Below are 8,456 nucleotides of genomic sequence, written 5' to 3' on the forward strand. Positions count from 1 at the left end.
TGTCTTACTATGAAATTATGAGTAAGATTTTATTATTTGGGGGGGGGGGTATGAGATGGTGATCAAAAGCCTATACCTCTATTTCGAATTTGGGGTGTGTGAAGAGAATGTGAGGTGTGGTTCTTGATTTAGGGGTATGTCATTGGGTATGCATGTATCAATGAAGGTGATATGGAGAATATTGAACTATTGTGGGTAGATTGTTGTTTGAAATTGGTTGTGGGTGAAGTAATTCCACTATAAAAACCATATAGTCAAAATTTGCACACTTAATGTTTGACGAAATGCCAATAATGGCTAAACCTATGAATGTCTCCCTAATAGTTGTTCAATTTGATTATGTTGCTATAGATTGAAGTGCTAAGAGTAGTGGATCATCGTAGTAATCCTAAGGTAAGCTCAAACGAGGTATGTTGTCTACACTCTCTTCTCTAGAATCAGAATCCATGAGTTCCTCGTAAGTTCCAGATATGGTTTGTTCAAACTTCTATTCCTACTGTTTCAAATTTTTTTCGACGATTGATTTTGCCCAAATGCTTATGTACCCGAGTCACGTTCGAATTGACCCTATCCTATTATGCTTCCCCTTAGTGGGAAATGTCCAAAGATGGTTGTTGTAACTACTGCATATGATTTGAATCCATGTTTCAATTGTAAATCACCATGCACTCCTTTGAAAGTATTTCCAATGTGTTTTGAGTTCATGAGTTGAAACTGTAGATATCAGGATCTCTTTTTTTTGGGGGAAAATGTATTCCAAGAATAAATGGTGTATTAATCTCTTATGATCTTAACTTGGGTTTCAATTGCCAAACATTATGCTTAACTCTTTGAAAGATATCCACTGTGTTTAGAGCACTCATTACTAATGAACTTTAAGTCATGATTTCCAGAATGTTCTATATGTTGATGTTTATGATAATGATCCTTGGAAATAAAGAAAATAAAAGTGTGAAATATGAAATACGACCATCGTGCCATGAACGAAGAACTCTAGGTATGTCCAAGCGAGCCAATGAAATAAAAGATGTTGTGTGTTACAACCCATATTCATGTACGTAAGATCACGTCGTAAGTTAGTCGACGTAAATCTGAGAATAGATTATCTTTGAGATGATAAGAAGTTAATCCTATTGGTCTTAAACGATACAAGGGTGTATAAGAGTGGTTAACAAGTATTAGAAGTTAAACGAATCAAGGATGTTGTAACCCGTATTTTCGGGTAAAACTAGAGGTGCTTAATTTTCCCAAGAGGTCCTGTTTTAATGTATCCATATCATAAGTCTTGAAGTCAAGCGAGTTATGAAACAAATATCGACAAAAGTTGTCACAACGTTGTCGCAACTTACGTTCATAATTTTACTTAAACTTTAGGTCAAATGTTACTAAGCGTTTCTCCCAATTTACTTGGAATTATGGGGCAATCTATCCATCACATTGAAGATCTATGAATCTAGTTTCCGACACATTAAACCGTTTGTTGATACGACGTTGGAGTGGAGACATATTTGCGTTTTCACGAAACTGCGCAAGCAGCTCTCTATGGGACCCATGTAGGCGGTTGAGATATATTGATATATATGAGACGCCTTAAGCCCGTTTTAACTCATTATTTTCACTCTCTACATAACCTATACACCTACAAACTCTCTCTCAAGGTTATCTCATGATTCAAGACCCAAAAAAAAGGCAAACAACACAAATCTTGTTCTTCTCATTGTTGCTGATTTTTGGGTGGTTCCAGCTCATGTGGGAGGTTGTTTTAAGTGGTTTAAGTTCTGTAAAATAATCTCTCAAGTTTCTAATATCAACCCTAGGTGATTTCAAATCTTCCAAAGTGATTCTAGTGCTAAAATACCCGAATTGATTGCTAGTTTCGCTTCCTTGTCCTTGTGGAAGCATTGGAAGGATATTTCGTGGTGAAGTAAGGTTAAATTGGAGCTGTTCTATCTGTTTAAAGGTAAGGAACCTCTTACTCAATATGTATTTAATATTATCCAAGTTGCGGCTAAGTCGTTGAAACTAGAACTTGTGAGATATCTATCGAAAGGCTTGTTAGTAATGTTGTTGGTTGGTGGACTATTTTGGGAGGCTTAATATGATTATTGTTGATATCGTTTGGGATTTTTGATGATTGTTTTAACTTTTGGGAAGTCATATAAATAGGGGAGGTACTGTCCGTTTCATCGTAAAATAGGTTGCAGTCGATATATAATAGTTACGACGCTTAAACGATAACAATAGTATCATTTCTCTTATTGTAGACTAAGGAGTCGTGACATTTGCATAGCTTGAGGTTGGGAAGTATATACAAGGTATGTGAGGTTATCCCTTTCCTTCTTTTGCACGACTCCGATTGTACATAATGTAATGAACGAGCTTCCAAATATACTCCACTCTTAGAAACTAGCAGTACTTACATTGTTTCCCTTCTTATGGAACGATTGATGTTGATGTTACTTCTCTTATTCTTATGTTATCAATATTATTGGTACTTCCTGATTCTTATAAGATCCATGACGGATAGTTAGTACTAATAACGTGTACGGAGGTTACCGACCTTACGTCACTCCGAAAGGTTCAGAATGTGATTCCAATGAGTCCAACATGCATTATATATGTACCTATTTTACTCTACCGCGCAACGCTATAGTCGGCCGGGTATGGCACCTATTGTGCAACCACTGATCAGTTGGATTTTACCGAGCTCCACGTGGCCGGGTACGATTCTACCGAGACTTATGATGGCCGAGTACATTTTTACCGAGCCTATTACGGCCGGGTACGATATGATGATGATGATGGTGATGATGCCAATAAAGGCACATGTTTTTAAAAGTATATATATATATATATGTATGTATGTATGATGCATTTTATTTCAGTCGCCCTTAGAGGCACTCAGATGTTACAGGTTGGATATTCTCTATATTATATTACTGTTCTTATTTATGCTTTCCTGCCTTACATGCTCAGTACTTTATTCATACTGAAGTCTCTTTTATTTGTGGATGCTGCATATCGTGCTGCAGGTCCTGATAGACAAGTAGACGCAACTCCCCCACCATAGTAGGCTGCCCAGTTCAGCAGTTATTGGTGAGATCCTTTCTTCGGACTTGCCGTGGTCTTGGTATGCACTTTTGTTATAGACATTATGGGTATGTCGGGGCCCTATTCCAGCAATGTTGCAGCACTTATGTTCCTTTAGAGGCTCATAGATAGGTTTCAACTCATGTATAGTTTGGATTGCCTTGTCAGCTGATTTTTGTTGTATAATCTCTCATGGCAGCTTGTCAGCTCGTACCTTATATATAACTTCATGGAAGCCTTATTGGCCCATGTTATGTATGTTCATGCCATTATCTGTCATTATTGGCTGTTCATGATTCATGTCTACCATTTATGTTGATCTCGTCGGCCCTTATAGATAATAAGAAAGATTAGATAAAATGTATGTTGGTGCTCGGCAGGTATGGCCCGGGTGCCAGTCGTGGCCCTCCAGTTTGGGTCGTGACATTGTGAGTGGTTAAAAGTTCTAATGAAGATATATATTGTATGAAAGGCTATGAAATGAATACATTTATATTTCTATTCCTTTGTATACAAAAATATTTTTGGGAGTATCATTAGCGAGCCGAGGAATGGTGGGTTGTAAAGGCCCGCACCTGAAACTACACGTGCTGGTGTAGGAGTTGATTGAGGGATGGATTCCCGTGGTATATTGTATTGATATTATTCCCCTTAATTGGGATGAGGTGATTTCAAGCAAAAGTTGATGTTGATTCATATGACATATGTGGGGAGACGCCGATCGGGTGTCGATCGGATGCCTTGTCGCGCCCATGGTGGTTCCTCCTTCTTATTATTGTATTTGATTCACATCACATGTCGATCCATATTCATTCGTGGAGAGATGGCTTAGCCGATCGAGCTGTGATCGGACTCTATGTCTCATGCACGGTGAGATGATCGGTGGCTAATGATCTCCCAACTAAAATTGTTAATAGTTAATTGGAATTGATTATGTTTTAACTTGGCATTTAGTATTACTTGAGTTCTTTATTGATTCAATATTTACATCATTTTATGTTGGTACTCTACTCCATGAGAGGGTATTTGGTTTTACATTCTAGTACTATTCCATATGTACTAATGTCCCTTTTGCCGGGGGCGTTGCATCTTTAATGGATTGTCCCGACCCCCAATTTCCCTCCGTAGGATGTTATGATGACACCTAGTCTCTACGACTAGGTAAGCCTAACATTCAATATAACTTGACAGGGATAATCAACAAAATACTAAAAACAAGTCTGAATAACTGATATAAACTCCTGAAAATAGAATCAACGACAGTACACTCCCTTAAACCGGTGGAACTGAGTCATAAGCTCTACAGAGTGAACTAAAATAATTACTACATCACCGTCTGAATGAAATTACAACAAGAAATAAGGAATAAGAAAGGTGACTCCGAGGCCTGCGAACGTGGAGCAGGTATACCTTGAAGTCTCCCGAACACAACAACACAACTCAAAGCTAGCATCCGGCACGGGCAGACGTACCTGGATCTGCACAAAAAGATGTGTAGAAGTGTAGTATGAGTGCACCACAACGGTACCCAATAAGTATCAAGCCTAACCTGAGTAGAGTAGTGACGATGCCAGGTCAAGACACCTATGGAAATCAGATAAATAACTGATACGAAACAATTAACATCATGAACTAATACCAGAATTGTAAGCACAGAAATAACATAAAGAAATCAGTTAAAGAGAACCACAATGATCATATTCGGAAAATAACTGACAAAAATAAGGAAGAATAAAATAACAAGAATCACAACGAGGTACCGTCTCGTGTACAATATGAATCACCATCGAGGTACCACCTCGTGTATATGTATCAATAATCACAATCGAGGTACCGCGTCGTATTCACGATTCAAAATCTCAATCACAATCTTTACTTATACCGCCGCGTGAGCCTTACATTTGAAATAGGTTTTGAAAACAGTTTTTCCGAAATAGCTACACGCACTTTAGCTCACCTTATGATGCCGCGTGGCTTCACGTAGTTCCCTTACAAGCAACACATATATACGTCCCACCTTGTACCGCCGCATGCACATTAACCCCAAGCCTTATACCGTCGCATGCGCGTCAATATCACATCATAATAATAACTCGCACCACAAGTGCCCATATGTCACAACCTACCAACAATCAACAATATCAATATTTCCACAACAATAGGCCATGGCTCCACCACAACGAATACAAGAATATCAACAACAACAATGAATGTAAAATGCTCAACAAGGAAGATATTTCAACAATAACAATTTTGCCTTAACGTGATAACGACTTTCACAACTTCAACACTAACAACTCAACAATGATACAATGTATAATCACGATATTAAATAAGAATAACTCACAATGGAAGAGATAGCGTATAACAATGACTTAAAATATTGGAAATCAACATGGAAAGAGATAACATGAACAATAACTTCAAATAATGATAATCAAGAATGAAAGAGATAACACGAACAATAACTTCAAATAGTGATAATCAACAATGAAAGACATAATGTGCAACAATAATAGAGGCAACAAGTTCAACTACGGCATGAGAGCAATTTATCAATTAGAATGTAGAACAAGTATTAACGAAATCATTTAAGGAATGTAAGGATAGACTAACACAAGTAAGAATAGATTGACTATGAAAATTTAGTACATGATACTACAATTCAATTAAAGCATGGAAAGAGTCTAAGTAGCCTAAACCGGTCAAATACCACGTACAACCCGTGTACCCACTCGTCATCTTGCCGGCTTTCACATAACACAAATGAATCAATCAATACCAATCTTAAGGGGAAGATCCCCCCCACAAAGTTAGGCAAGACACTTACCTCAATTAGGCCAATTCGACACTCGAAAATAGCTTTTCCCCTAAAACTCGCCTCTACACGGCTCAAATCTAACCAAAATTGACTTAATATCATCAAACAATGCTAGGGAAATCAATTACAATATAAAAAGCTATGATCTTTATACTTTTCCCAAAAAGTCAATACGAGGCTCGCCCGGTCATAACCCGGGTCCAATGGTAGATTCCATCTACCCATGACCCACGAGTTCATATATGTGATTAGTTTCAAAATCCGAGTTCAAACTGACTCTCAAAACTCAATTTCTTATTTTTCAAAACTTAACAAAGTTTCACAAATTTTCACTTTGATTCACATGATTTTGATGTTAAAATCTAAGATATGTTATGAAATATGATTATAATTAGATTAGAATCACTTACCCAAAGTTTGTATGTGAAAATCCTCTCTCCAAATCGCCTCCTACCGAGTCCATGGTTAAATAATGAGAGAATATTTTCAAAAATCCCGTCTCCCAGCCCTTTAACTACCTGTAGATGTCGCATTTGCGACACATGGTTTGCATTTGCGACCCCATGTAATTGTGGACCAGGGATCACATTTGTGAACCCTGACAACCTTATGCATCCTTACAATTGCGAGAAAAGACTTCGTAATTGCGAACTGGCCATCATCACAAAAACGAACATTTGTTCGCAATTGCGAACCAAGCTAAAATCCGGTTGGCTTCACAAATGCGAAGGGGAAGTTGCATTTGCGATATCTGACCCCATACTGGCACCTTCACAATTGCAAGGCTGGTGCTCTCAATTGCGATAACTGAGCACCAGTACACCAACAATTCATTTTAAGTTTAAAACCATTTCGATACATGTTCGGAACTCATCTGAGCCCTCAGGGCTCCAAACCAAACATCCACACAAGTTTAATAATATCATACCAACTCGCTGGCGCGATCAAAATTTAGAAATAACATCTAAAACTACGAATTGAAGTCTAAAACGCATGAATTTCAAAGTAAAGTCCAAAATTTCTAGAATTACGACTAAACGTCCGAATCTTATCAAACCAACTCTAAATGAAACCAAATACCATAATGAACCTATTCCAAGTTTCAAAATCAAATTCTGAGCTCGATAGCTAAAAGTCAACCTATGGTCAAACCTTTCAATTTCAAATTGTCAAATTTTGGCAAAGCAACAAAAATAAACCAACGGACATCCGAAATCAATTCCGGGCATACGCCCAAGTCTGAAATCACAATATGAAGCTGTCGGAGCCATCAAAACACAGTTCTGGGTCCGTTTTCACAAAAGGCAAAGTTTGCTCAATAATTCTAATTTAAACTTCTAAGTCAAGAAGCAAAGGGTCCAAATCAACCCGAAAGCTTCCTTGAACAAAACTAACCGGTCCTGCAAGTCATATAACCATAAACACACATGTGTGAAGCATAAAAAGGGGTAACGGGGTGCAATTACTCAAAACGACCGATCGAGTCATTACATGGATGCAGGTGGTTCGTCAGCAGGCAACTTTGATCCTCGTTAGTAGTTACCCTCTACTCAGCAGATTTTGGTGAGCTCTAATCTATTCTGGGACCTTATGTAACTTGATATTGTACATTGTGTTTTGAGGTATAGTCGGGGCCTTGTCACCGATACTTTTATACTACTCTTCTATTACACTTAGAGGCTCCGTAGACATGCTGTGGATGGTGATCGATTTGGGTAATGAACTAGAAATGTTGTAGTTATCAAATATGTTTTCTCCTCATAACAATGAACTTGTAATATTTTGGAAATTGTAAATGAAGCTCCTATAAGTAATGGAGAAAGGATGTGGTACACTTTACTCTTCTCATGTCTATTTCTTGTTACTGATTCTTAAATTGTTAATGGGTAATGTTGGGTAGAAGGCAACAAGTAGGCTTGCTTGACTAGGATGTCTCGGTCGAGCGTCAGGCGCGCTCCACAAGGTCGGGGCATGACAAGCTTGGTATCAGAGCCTAAGGTTTTAAAGTATCCTTGGATGTCTCGGAGCCGTGTCTAGTGGAGTCCTTATTATCGGTGTGTTGTCGATCACATATATAATTAGGAGGCTACTTGGGCATTTAGGAATGTCACTCTTCTTTGAAATCCTAGATGTTCTATAGAGCTCACGGTAGGAAGATAATATACCCATTGTATCTCTTTTTTTAGATGAGTAGCCCACGAGTTCGAGGGGGTGAAGAGGGAGTGACCCCGCCATTGAATCTGGGGGAGATTGCACAAGAGTTTGTTGGGATAATTGGTCGATCCGTGGAGGGATTGGAAGTACTAGTTACTTGGGTAAATGCCTTTGTTCCCCTTAATGTCACCACGCCACCGAATCATGTGGCGCGAGCACCTAGGAAATGGAAGATGGTTGTTTGTACCAACAAGCCAGAATGTTCGATTTGTAAGAAGAGCCACCCGGGGGTATGTTGGATGACTCTTGAAATATGTTATGGTTTTGGAGTGAGGGGGCACAAGAAGAACAAATGCCCCAGACTGGGTACACCCATCCCGGTTTGCCTGAC

Source organism: Nicotiana tabacum, chromosome 19 (assembly GCF_000715075.1).
Source record: "Nicotiana tabacum cultivar K326 chromosome 19, ASM71507v2, whole genome shotgun sequence".
Classification (NCBI taxonomy): Eukaryota; Viridiplantae; Streptophyta; class Magnoliopsida; order Solanales; family Solanaceae; genus Nicotiana; species Nicotiana tabacum.